Source organism: Paramormyrops kingsleyae, chromosome 6, assembly GCF_048594095.1.
Source record: "Paramormyrops kingsleyae isolate MSU_618 chromosome 6, PKINGS_0.4, whole genome shotgun sequence".
NCBI classification, from domain to species: domain Eukaryota; kingdom Metazoa; phylum Chordata; class Actinopteri; order Osteoglossiformes; family Mormyridae; genus Paramormyrops; species Paramormyrops kingsleyae.
The window spans coordinates 35,592,469-35,605,020 of NC_132802.1; the positions used below are offsets into that span (position 1 = coordinate 35,592,469).

At 41.3% G+C, this 12,552-nt stretch overlaps 10 non-coding genes across 10 annotated transcripts; all 10 read right to left on the reverse strand.

The window, feature by feature from the left end:
* Positions 1 to 126: 126 nt before the first annotated feature.
* Positions 127 to 198, reverse strand: trnap-cgg (transfer RNA proline (anticodon CGG)). Its single transcript has one exon. It is a non-coding gene; the product is annotated as a tRNA-Pro (tRNA).
* Positions 199 to 1,224: 1,026 nt separating this feature from the next.
* Positions 1,225 to 1,296, reverse strand: trnap-ugg (transfer RNA proline (anticodon UGG)). The gene has a single exon. It is a non-coding gene; the product is annotated as a tRNA-Pro (tRNA).
* Positions 1,297 to 2,322: 1,026 nt separating this feature from the next.
* trnap-ugg (transfer RNA proline (anticodon UGG)) lies at positions 2,323 to 2,394 on the reverse strand. The gene has a single exon. It is a non-coding gene; the product is annotated as a tRNA-Pro (tRNA).
* A 1,026-nt stretch (positions 2,395 to 3,420) lies between these two features.
* On the reverse strand, positions 3,421 to 3,492 carry trnap-ugg (transfer RNA proline (anticodon UGG)). The gene has a single exon. It is a non-coding gene; the product is annotated as a tRNA-Pro (tRNA).
* A 3,202-nt stretch (positions 3,493 to 6,694) lies between these two features.
* trnap-ugg (transfer RNA proline (anticodon UGG)) lies at positions 6,695 to 6,766 on the reverse strand. Its single transcript has one exon. It is a non-coding gene; the product is annotated as a tRNA-Pro (tRNA).
* A 1,026-nt stretch (positions 6,767 to 7,792) lies between these two features.
* trnap-cgg (transfer RNA proline (anticodon CGG)) lies at positions 7,793 to 7,864 on the reverse strand. Its single transcript has one exon. It is a non-coding gene; the product is annotated as a tRNA-Pro (tRNA).
* Positions 7,865 to 8,667: 803 nt separating this feature from the next.
* trnap-cgg (transfer RNA proline (anticodon CGG)) lies at positions 8,668 to 8,739 on the reverse strand. The gene has a single exon. It is a non-coding gene; the product is annotated as a tRNA-Pro (tRNA).
* Positions 8,740 to 9,765: 1,026 nt separating this feature from the next.
* trnap-cgg (transfer RNA proline (anticodon CGG)) lies at positions 9,766 to 9,837 on the reverse strand. The gene has a single exon. It is a non-coding gene; the product is annotated as a tRNA-Pro (tRNA).
* Positions 9,838 to 10,862: 1,025 nt separating this feature from the next.
* Positions 10,863 to 10,934, reverse strand: trnap-cgg (transfer RNA proline (anticodon CGG)). Its single transcript has one exon. It is a non-coding gene; the product is annotated as a tRNA-Pro (tRNA).
* Positions 10,935 to 11,959: 1,025 nt separating this feature from the next.
* On the reverse strand, positions 11,960 to 12,031 carry trnap-cgg (transfer RNA proline (anticodon CGG)). The gene has a single exon. It is a non-coding gene; the product is annotated as a tRNA-Pro (tRNA).
* Between the last annotated feature and the right edge of the window lie 521 nt (positions 12,032 to 12,552).

Below are 12,552 nucleotides of genomic sequence, written 5' to 3' on the forward strand. Positions count from 1 at the left end.
TTGTCTTTGCTTATCTCCATCTTGGTCACTATATATCGTGGTATAAGATACTATTCACCAGCAGATAGGTTGGGAAAGCCAACCACACAAACTAAGGGATCCCCATTCATTAACCGCACTGCACATGGGCTCGTCTGGGATTTGAACCCGGGACCTCTCGCACCCGAAGCGAGAATCATACCCCTAGACCAACGAACCCCTCATGCTGTCAGCTGTTACACGGTGTGTGGGATAAAAATCATAGTTTTTCAATTTCATGATTTTGCTTGGCAGCACAAAATCTCACCGTGCACTTTTTGTTCACAGTTGTGTACATTCCTTTCTGAACACCCACGTTTTCAACATAACAGTCAGAAAATCATGCTTTAAATGACACCAGGAACGCACAGTTCCTTTTATCTTTGATGGGTTTGGATATGCTGTTTTCCATAGTCTTGGTCATGCAAGAAGCACATGAATGTTACATCTAATAAAGCTGAAGTGCCATGAGGAACATTGCTGTTCTACGCTCAATGTCCATAGATCATTTTCTTATCGACTTTTACAAATGTTTGAGAAGATTGCTCTTTTACTGTCGATGTGTATTGAAGATCCCCATCAGTTTGCAGAACGCATTTTACACGTCAGGATAAGAGTTTTCTCTTTCATCGTTTTCCTGTCGGGTTTTGCAAATGTTTTGCGAGATTACTCATTTACAATCAATGTCCATTGAAGATTGCAATCACCTCCAGAAGTTACTTGCCTCATCTGCACAAGGTCCTTCTGCATGTGTGGACACTATGTTTGAGCTTAATCTTTGAGGTGTTGGGTTTTGCAAAGAATCGAGCAGATTGCTCTTTTACGGTCAATGTCCATTGAAGATCACAATCGATTGCCGAAGGTGGGTCTGCTAAATTCTGCCAATATGTATCTGTCTGCTGAAATCACTACGACAATGCACTTGCAAATGTAAACAGAGATTGAAGTGAAACAAAAGCAAAAAGAGTGAAGTTGAAAATCATGCCATTTGTGTCATTCAGTAGGGAAGGAGTGACAGGTAGAGGTTAAATGAGCACAAGCTAGACTAGTATGTATCACAGCATCGATTGTCATAGAATGTTGTCTTTGCTTATTTCCATCTTGGTCACTAGTTATCGTCGTATAAAATACTATTCACCAGCAGATAGGTTGGGAAGGCCTACCACACAAACTAAGGGATCCCCATTCATTAACCGCACTGCACATGGGCTCGTCCGGGATTTGAACCCGGGACCTCTCGCACCCAAAGCGAGAATCATACCCCTAGACCAACGAGCCCCTCATGCTGTCAGCTGTTACACGGTGTGTGGGATAGAAATCAGAGTTTTTCAATTTCATGATTTTGCTTGGCAGCACAAAATCTCACAGTGCACTTTTTGTTCACAGTTGTGTACATTCCTTTCTGAACACCCACGTTTTCAACATAACAGTCAGAAAATTATGCTTTAAATGACACCAGGAACGCACAGTTCCTTTTATCTTTGATGGGTTTGGATATGCTGTTTTCCATAGTCTTGGTCATGCAAGAAGCACATGAATGTTACATCTAATAAAGCTGAAGTGCCATGACGAACATTGCTGTTCTACGCTCAATGTCCATAGATCATTTTCTTATCGACTTTTACAAATGTTTGAGAAGATTGCTGTTTTACTGTCGATGTGTATTGAAGATCCCCATCAGTTTGCAGAATGCATTTTACACGTCAGGATAAGAGTTTTCTCTTTCATCGTTTTCCTGTCGGGTTTTGCAAATGTTTTGCGAGATTACTCATTTACAATCAATGTCCATTGAAGATTGCAATCACCTCCAGAAGTTACTTGCCTCATCTGCACAAGGTCCTTCTGCATGTGTCGACACTATGTTTGAGCTTAATCTTTGAGGTGTTGGGTTTTGCAAAGAATCGAGCAGATTGCTCTTTTACGGTCAATGTCCATTGAAGATCACAATCGATTGCCGAAGGTGGGTCTGCTAAATTCTGCCAATATGTATCTGTCTGCTGAAATCACTACGACAATGCACTTGCAAATGTAAACAGAGATTGACGTGAAACAAAAGCAAAAAGAGTGAAGTTGAAAATCATGCCATTTGTGTCATTCAGTAGGGAAGGAGTGACAGGCAGAGGTTAAATGAGCACAAGCTAGACTAGTATGTATCACAGCATCGATTGTCATAGAATGTTGTCTTTGCTTATCTCCATCTTGGTCACTAGTTATCGTGGTATAAGATACTATTCACCAGCAGATAGGTTGGGAAGGCCTACCACACAAACTAAGGAATCCCCATTCATTAACCGCACTGCATATGGGCTCGTCCGGGATTTGAACCCGGGACCTCTCGCACCCAAAGCGAGAATCATACCCCTAAACCAACGAGCCCCACATGCTGACAGCTGTTACACGGTGTGTGGTATAAAAATCAGAGTTTTTCAATTTCATGATTTTGCTTGGCAGCAGAAAATCTCACCGTGCACTTTTTGTTCACAGTTGTGTACATTCCTTTCTGAACACCCACGTTTTCAACATAACAGTCAGAAAATCATGCTTTAAATGACACCCGGAACGCACAGATCCTTTTATCTTTGATGGGTTTGGATATGCTGTTTTCCATAGTCTTGGTCATGCCAGAAGCACATGAATGTTACATCTAGTAAAGCTGAAGTGCCATGAGGAACATTGCTGTTCTACGCTCAATGTCCATAGATCATTTTCTTATCGACTTTTACAAATGTTTGAGAAGATTGCTGTTTTACTGTCGATGTGTATTGAAGATCCCCATCAGTTTGCAGAATGCATTTTACACGTCAGGATAAGAGTTTTCTCTTTCATCGTTTTCCTGTCGGGTTTTGCAAATGTTTTGCGAGATTACTCATTTACAATCAATGTCCATTGAAGATTGCAATCACCTCCAGAAGTTACTTGCCTCATCTGCACAAGGTCCTTCTGCATGTGTCGACACTATGTTTGAGCTTAATCTTTGAGGTGTTGGGTTTTGCAAAGAATCGAGCAGATTGCTCTTTTACGGTCAATGTCCATTGAAGATCACAATCGATTGCCGAAGGTGGGTCTGCTAAATTCTGCCAATATGTATCTGTCTGCTGAAATCACTACGACAATGCACTTGCAAATGTAAACAGAGATTGACGTGAAACAAAAGCAAAAAGAGTGAAGTTGAAAATCATGCCGTTTGTGTCATTTAGTAGGGAAGGAGTGACAGGCAGAGGTTAAATGAGCACAAGCTAGACTAGTATGTATCACAGCATCGATTGTCATAGAATGTTGTCTTTGCTTATCTCCATCTTGGTCACTAGTTATCGTGGTATAAGATACTATTCACCAGCAGATAGGTTGGGAAGGCCTACCACACAAACTAAGGGATCCCCATTCATTAACCGCACTGCACATGGGCTCGTCCGGGATTTGAACCCGGGACCTCTCGCACCCAAAGCGAGAATTATACCCCTAGACCAACGAGCCCCTCATGCTGTCAGCTGTTACACGGTGTGTGGGATAGAAATCAGAGTTTTTCAATTTCATGATTTTGCTTGGCAGCAGAAAATCTCACAGTGCACTTTTTGTTCACAGTTGTGTACATTCCTTTCTGAACACCCACGTTTTCAACATAACAGTCAGAAAATCATGCTTTAAATGACACCAGGAACGCACAGTTCCTTTTATCTTTGATGGGTTTGGATATGCTGTTTTCCATAGTCTTGGTCATGGAAGAAGCACATGAATGTTACATCTAGTAAAGCTGAAGTGCCATGAGGAACATTGCTGTTCTACGCTCAATGTCCATAGATCATTTTCTTATCGACTTTTACAAATGTTTGAGAAGATTGCTCTTTTACTGTCGATGTGTATTGAAGATCCCCATCAGTTTGCAGAATGCATTTTACACGTCAGGATAAGAGTTTTCTCTTTCATCGTTTTCCTGTCGGGTTTTGCAAATGTTTTGCGAGATTACTCATTTACAATCAATGTCCATTGAAGATTGCAATCACCTCCAGAAGTTACTTGCCTCATCTGCACAAGGTCCTTCTGCATGTGTCGACACTATGTTTGAGCTTAATCTTTGAGGTGTTGGGTTTTGCAAAGAATCGAGCAGATTGCTCTTTTACGGTCAATGTCCATTGAAGATCACAATCGATTGCCGAAGGTGGGTCTGCTAAATTCTGCCAATATGTATCTGTCTGCTGAAATCACTATGACAATGCACTTGCAAATGTAAACAGAGATTGACGTGAAACAAAAGCAAAAAGAGTGAAGTTGAAAATCATGCCGTTTGTGTCATTCAGTAGGGAAGGAGTGACAGGCAGAGGTTAAATGAGCACAAGCTAGACTAGTATGTATCACAGCATCGATTGTCATAGAATGTTGTCTTTGCTTATCTCCATCTTGGTCACTAGTTATCGTGGTATAAGATACTATTCACCAGCAGATAGGTTGGGAAGGCCTACCACACAAACTAAGGGATCCCCATTCATTAACCGCACTGCACATGGGCTCGTCCGGGATTTGAACCCGGGACCTCTCGCACCCAAAGCGAGAATCATACCCCTAGACCTCATGCTGTCAGCTATTACCCGGTGTGTGGGATAGAAATCAGAGTTTTTCAATTTCATGATTTTGCTTGGCAGCAGAAAATCTCACCGTGCACTTTTTGTTCACAGTTGTGTACATTCCTTTCTGAACACCCACGTTTTCAACATAACAGTCAGAAAATCATGCTTTAAATGACACCAGGAACGCACAGTTCCTTTTATCTTTGATGGGATTGGATATGCTGTTTTCCATAGTCTTGGTCATGCAAGAAGCACATGAATGTTACATCTAGTAAAGCTGAAGTGCCATGACGAACATTGCTGTTCTACGCTCAATGTCCATAGATCATTTTCTTATCGACTTTTACAAATGTTTGAGAAGATTGCTCTTTTACTGTCGATGTGTATTGAAGATCCCCATCAGTTTGCAGAATGCATTTTACACGTCAGGATAAGAGTTTTCTCTTTCATCGTTTTCCTGTCGGGTTTTGCAAATGTTTTGCGAGATTACTCATTTACAATCAATGTCCATTGAAGATTGCAATCACCTCCAGAAGTTACTTGCCTCATCTGCACAAGGTCCTTCTGCATGTGTCGACACTATGTTTGAGCTTAATCTTTGAGGTGTTGGGTTTTGCAAAGAATCGAGCAGATTGCTCTTTTACGGTCAATGTCCATTGAAGATCACAATCGATTGCCGAAGGTGGGTCTGCTAAATTCTGCCAATATGTATCTGTCTGCTGAAATCACTATGACAATGCACTTGCAAATGTAAACAGAGATTGACGTGAAACAAAAGCAAAAAGAGTGAAGTTGAAAATCATGCCGTTTGTGTCATTCAGTAGGGAAGGAGTGACAGGCAGAGGTTAAATGAGCACAAGCTAGACTAGTATGTATCACAGCATCGATTGTCATAGAATGTTGTCTTTGCTTATCTCCATCTTGGTCACTAGTTATCGTGGTATAAGATACTATTCACCAGCAGATAGGTTGGGAAGGCCTACCACACAAACTAAGGGATCCCCATTCATTAACCGCACTGCACATGGGCTCGTCCGGGATTTGAACCCGGGACCTCTCGCACCCAAAGCGAGAATCATACCCCTAGACCTCATGCTGTCAGCTATTACCCGGTGTGTGGGATAGAAATCAGAGTTTTTCAATTTCATGATTTTGCTTGGCAGCAGAAAATCTCACCGTGCACTTTTTGTTCACAGTTGTGTACATTCCTTTCTGAACACCCACGTTTTCAACATAACAGTCAGAAAATCATGCTTTAAATGACACCAGGAACGCACAGTTCCTTTTATCTTTGATGGGATTGGATATGCTGTTTTCCATAGTCTTGGTCATGCAAGAAGCACATGAATGTTACATCTAGTAAAGCTGAAGTGCCATGACGAACATTGCTGTTCTACGCTCAATGTCCATAGATCATTTTCTTATCGACTTTTACAAATGTTTGAGAAGATTGCTCTTTTACTGTCGATGTGTATTGAAGATCCCCATCAGTTTGCAGAACGCATTTTACACGTCAGGATAAGAGTTTTCTCTTTCATCGTTTTCCTGTCGGGTTTTGCAAATGTTTTGCGAGATTACTCATTTACAATCAATGTCCATTGAAGATTGCAATCACCTCCAGAAGTTACTTGCCTCATCTGCACAAGGTCCTTCTGCATGTGTGGACACTATGTTTGAGCTTAATCTTTGAGGTGTTGGGTTTTGCAAAGAATCGAGCAGATTGCTCTTTTACGGTCAATGTCCATTGAAGATCACAATCGATTGCCGAAGGTGGGTCTGCTAAATTCTGCCAATATGTATCTGTCTGCTGAAATCACTACGACAATGCACTTGCAAATGTAAACAGAGATTGACGTGAAACAAAAGCAAAAAGAGTGAAGTTGAAAATCATGCCATTTGTGTCATTCAGTAGGGAAGGAGTGACAGGCAGAGGTTAAATGAGCACAAGCTAGACTAGTATGTATCACAGCATCGATTGTCATAGAATGTTGTCTTTGCTTATTTCCATCTTGGTCACTAGTTATCGTCGTATAAAATACTATTCACCAGCAGATAGGTTGGGAAGGCCTACCACACAAACTAAGGGATCCCCATTCATTAACCGCACTGCACATGGGCTTGTCCGGGATTTGAACCCGGGACCTCTCGCACCCAAAGCGAGAATCATACCCCTAGACCAACGAGCCCCTCATGCTGTCAGCTGTTACACGGTGTGTGGGATAGAAATCAGAGTTTTTCAATTTCATGATTTTGCTTGGCAGCACAAAATCTCACAGTGCACTTTTTGTTCACAGTTGTGTACATTCCTTTCTGAACATCCACGTTTTCAACATAACAGTCAGAAAATCATGCTTTAAATGACACCAGGAACGCACAGTTCCTTTTATCTTTGATGGGTTTGGATATGCTGTTTTCCATAGTCTTGGTCATGCAAGAAGCACATGAATGTTACATCTAATAAAGCTGAAGTGCCATGACGAACATTGCTGTTCTACGCTCAATGTCCATAGATCATTTTCTTATCGACTTTTACAAATGTTTGAGAAGATTGCTGTTTTACTGTCGATGTGTATTGAAGATCCCCATCAGTTTGCAGAATGCATTTTACACGTCAGGATAAGAGTTTTCTCTTTCATCGTTTTCCTGTCGGGTTTTGCAAATGTTTTGCGAGATTACTCATTTACAATCAATGTCCATTGAAGATTGCAATCACCTCCAGAAGTTACTTGCCTCATCTGCACAAGGTCCTTCTGCATGTGTGGACACTATGTTTGAGCTTAATCTTTGAGGTGTTGGGTTTTGCAAAGAATCGAGCAGATTGCTCTTTTACGGTCAATGTCCATTGAAGATCACAATCGATTGCCGAAGGTGGGTCTGCTAAATTCTGCCAATATGTATCTGTCTGCTGAAATCACTACGACAATGCACTTGCAAATGTAAAGAGAAATTGACGTGAAACAAAAGCAAAAAGAGTGAAGTTGAAAATCATGCCGTTTGTGTCATTCAGTAGGGAAGGAGTGACAGGCAGAGGTTAAATGAGCACAAGCTAGACTAGTATGTATCACAGCATCGATTGTCATAGAATGTTGTTTTTGCTTATCTCCATCTTGGTCACTAGTTATCGTGGTATAAGATACTATTCACCAGCAGATAGGTTGGGAAAGCCTACCACACAAACTAAGGGATCCCCATTCATTAACCGCACTGCATATGGGCTCGTCCGGGATTTGAACCCGGGACCTCTCGCACCCGAAGCGAGAATCATACCCCTAGACCAACGAGCCCCTCATCCATAGTCTTGGTCATGCAAGAAGCACATGAATGTTACATCTAATAAAGCTGAAGTGCCATGAGGAACATTGCTGTTCTACGCTCAATGTCCATAGATCATTTTCTTATCGACTTTTACAAATGTTTGAGAAGATTGCTCTTTTACTGTCGATGTGTATTGAAGATCCCCATCAGTTTGCAGAATGCATTTTACACGTCAGGATAAGAGTTTTCTCTTTCATCGTTTTCCTGTCGGGTTTTGCAAATGTTTTGCGAGATTACTCATTTACAATCAATGTCCATTGAAGATTGCAATCACCTCCAGAAGTTACTTGCCTCATCTGCACAAGGTCCTTCTGCATGTGTGGACACTATGTTTGAGCTTAATCTTTGAGGTGTTGGGTTTTGCAAAGAATCGAGCAGATTGCTCTTTTACGGTCAATGTCCATTGAAGATCACAATCGATTGCCGAAGGTGGGTCTGCTAAATTCTGCCAATATGTATCTGTCTGCTGAAATCACTACGACAATGCACTTGCAAATGTAAAGAGAAATTGACGTGAAACAAAAGCAAAAAGAGTGAAGTTGAAAATCATGCCATTTGTGTCATTCAGTAGGGAAGGAGTGACAGGCAGAGGTTAAATGAGCACAAGCTAGACTAGTATGTATCACAGCATCGATTGTCATAGAATGTTGTTTTTGCTTATCTCCATCTTGGTCACTAGTTATCGTGGTATAAGATACTATTCACCAGCAGATAGGTTGGGAAACCTACCACACAAACTAAGGGATCCCCATTCATTAACCGCACTGCATATGGGCTCGTCCGGGATTTGAACCCGGGACCTCTCGCACCCGAAGCGAGAATCATACCCCTAGACCAACGAGCCCCTCATGCTGTCAGCTGTTACACGGTGTGTGGGATAAAAATCAGAGTTTTTCAATTTCATGATTTTGCTTGGCAGCACAAAATCTCACCGTGCACTTTTTGTTCACAGTTGTGTACATTCCTTTCTGAACATCCACGTTTTCAACATAACAGTCAGAAAATCATGCTTTAAATGACACCAGGAACGCACAGTTCCTTTTATCTTTGATGGGTTTGGATCTGCTGTTTTCCATAGTCTTGGTCATGCAAGAAGCACATGAATGTTACATCTAATAAAGCTGAAGTGCCATGAGGAACATTGCTGTTCTACGCTCAATGTCCATAGATCATTTTCTTATCGACTTTTACAAATGTTTGAGAAGATTGCTCTTTTACTGTCGATGTGTATTGAAGATCCCCATCAGTTTGCAGAATGCATTTTACACGTCAGGATAAGAGTTTTCTCTTTCATCGTTTTCCTGTCGGGTTTTGCAAATGTTTTGCGAGATTACTCATTTACAATCAATGTCCATTGAAGATTGCAATCACCTCCAGAAGTTACTTGCCTCATCTGCACAAGGTCCTTCTGCATGTGTGGACACTATGTTTGAGCTTAATCTTTGAGGTGTTGGGTTTTGCAAAGGATCGAGCAGATTGCTCTTTTACGGTCAATGTCCATTGAAGATCACAATCGATTGCCGAAGGTGGGTCTGCTAAATTCTGCCAATATGTATCTGTCTGCTGAAATCACTACGACAATGCACTTGCAAATGTAAAGAGAAATTGACGTGAAACAAAAGCAAAAAGAGTGAAGTTGAAAATCATGCCATTTGTGTCATTCAGTAGGGAAGGAGTGACAGGCAGAGGTTAAATGAGCACAAGCTAGACTAGTATGTATCACAGCATCGATTGTCATAGAATGTTGTCTTTGCTTATCTCCATCTTGGTCACTAGTTATCGTGGTATAAGATACTATTCACCAGCAGATAGGTTGGGAAAGCCTACCACACAAACTAAGGGATCCCCATTCATTAACCGCACTGCATATGGGCTCGTCCGGGATTTGAACCCGGGACCTCTCGCACCCGAAGCGAGAATCATACCCCTAGACCAACGAACCCCTCATGCTGTCAGCTGTTACACGGTGTGTGGGATAAAAATCAGAGTTTTTCAATTTCATGATTTTGCTTGGCAGCACAAAATCTCACCGTGCACTTTTTGTTCACAGTTGTGTACATTCCTTTCTGAACATCCACGTTTTCAACATAACAGTCAGAAAATCATGCTTTAAATGACACCAGGAACGCACAGTTCCTTTTATCTTTGATGGGTTTGGATATGCTGTTTTCCATAGTCTTGGTCATGCAAGAAGCACATGAATGTTACATCTAATAAAGCTGAAGTGCCATGAGGAACATTGCTGTTCTACGCTCAATGTCCATAGATCATTTTCTTATCGACTTTTACAAATGTTTGAGAAGATTGCTCTTTTACTGTCGATGTGTATTGAAGATCCCCATCAGTTTGCAGAATGCATTTTACACGTCAGGATAAGAGTTTTCTCTTTCATCGTTTTCCTGTCGGGTTTTGCAAATGTTTTGCGAGATTACTCATTTACAATCAATGTCCATTGAAGATTGCAATCACCTCCAGAAGTTACTTGCCTCATCTGCACAAGGTCCTTCTGCATGTGTGGACACTATGTTTGAGCTTAATCTTTGAGGTGTTGGGTTTTGCAAAGAATCGAGCAGATTGCTCTTTTACGGTCAATGTCCATTGAAGATCACAATCGATTGCCGAAGGTGGGTCTGCTAAATTCTGCCAATATGTATCTGTCTGCTGAAATCACTACGACAATGCACTTGCAAATGTAAAGAGAAATTGACGTGAAACAAAAGCAAAAAGAGTGAAGTTGAAAATCATGCCATTTGTGTCATTCAGTAGGGAAGGAGTGACAGGCAGAGGTTAAATGAGCACAAGCTAGACTAGTATGTATCACAGCATCGATTGTCATAGAATGTTGTTTTTGCTTATCTCCATCTTGGTCACTAGTTATCGTGGTATAAGATACTATTCACCAGCAGATAGGTTGGGAAACCTACCACACAAACTAAGGGATCCCCATTCATTAACCGCACTGCATATGGGCTCGTCCGGGATTTGAACCCGGGACCTCTCGCACCCGAAGCGAGAATCATACCCCTAGACCAACGAGCCCCTCATGCTGTCAGCTGTTACACGGTGTGTGGGATAAAAATCAGAGTTTTTCAATTTCATGATTTTGCTTGGCAGCACAAAATCTCACCGTGCACTTTTTGTTCACAGTTGTGTACATTCCTTTCTGAACATCCACGTTTTCAACATAACAGTCAGAAAATCATGCTTTAAATGACACCAGGAACGCACAGTTCCTTTTATCTTTGATGGGTTTGGATCTGCTGTTTTCCATAGTCTTGGTCATGCAAGAAGCACATGAATGTTACATCTAATAAAGCTGAAGTGCCATGAGGAACATTGCTGTTCTACGCTCAATGTCCATAGATCATTTTCTTATCGACTTTTACAAATGTTTGAGAAGATTGCTCTTTTACTGTCGATGTGTATTGAAGATCCCCATCAGTTTGCAGAATGCATTTTACACGTCAGGATAAGAGTTTTCTCTTTCATCGTTTTCCTGTCGGGTTTTGCAAATGTTTTGCGAGATTACTCATTTACAATCAATGTCCATTGAAGATTGCAATCACCTCCAGAAGTTACTTGCCTCATCTGCACAAGGTCCTTCTGCATGTGTGGACACTATGTTTGAGCTTAATCTTTGAGGTGTTGGGTTTTGCAAAGAATCGAGCAGATTGCTCTTTTACGGTCAATGTCCATTGAAGATCACAATCGATTGCCGAAGGTGGGTCTGCTAAATTCTGCCAATATGTATCTGTCTGCTGAAATCACTACGACAATGCACTTGCAAATGTAAAGAGAAATTGACGTGAAACAAAAGCAAAAAGAGTGAAGTTGAAAATCATGCCATTTGTGTCATTCAGTAGGGAAGGAGTGACAGGCAGAGGTTAAATGAGCACAAGCTAGACTAGTATGTATCACAGCATCGATTGTCATAGAATGTTGTTTTTGCTTATCTCCATCTTGGTCACTAGTTATCGTGGTATAAGATACTATTCACCAGCAGATAGGTTGGGAAACCTACCACACAAACTAAGGGATCCCCATTCATTAACCGCACTGCATATGGGCTCGTCCGGGATTTGAACCCGGGACCTCTCGCACCCGAAGCGAGAATCATACCCCTAGACCAACGAGCCCCTCATGCTGTCAGCTGTTACACGGTGTGTGGGATAAAAATCAGAGTTTTTCAATTTCATGATTTTGCTTGGCAGCACAAAATCTCACCGTGCACTTTTTGTTCACAGTTGTGTACATTCCTTTCTGAACATCCACGTTTTCAACATAACAGTCAGAAAATCATGCTTTAAATGACACCAGGAACGCACAGTTCCTTTTATCTTTGATGGGTTTGGATCTGCTGTTTTCCATAGTCTTGGTCATGCAAGAAGCACATGAATGTTACATCTAATAAAGCTGAAGTGCCATGAGGAACATTGCTGTTCTACGCTCAATGTCCATAGATCATTTTCTTATCGACTTTTACAAATGTTTGAGAAGATTGCTCTTTTACTGTCGATGTGTATTGAAGATCCCCATCAGTTTGCAGAATGCATTTTACACGTCAGGATAAGAGTTTTCTCTTTCATCGTTTTCCTGTCGGGTTTTGCAAATGTTTTGCGAGATTACTCATTTACAATCAATGTCCATTGAAGATTGC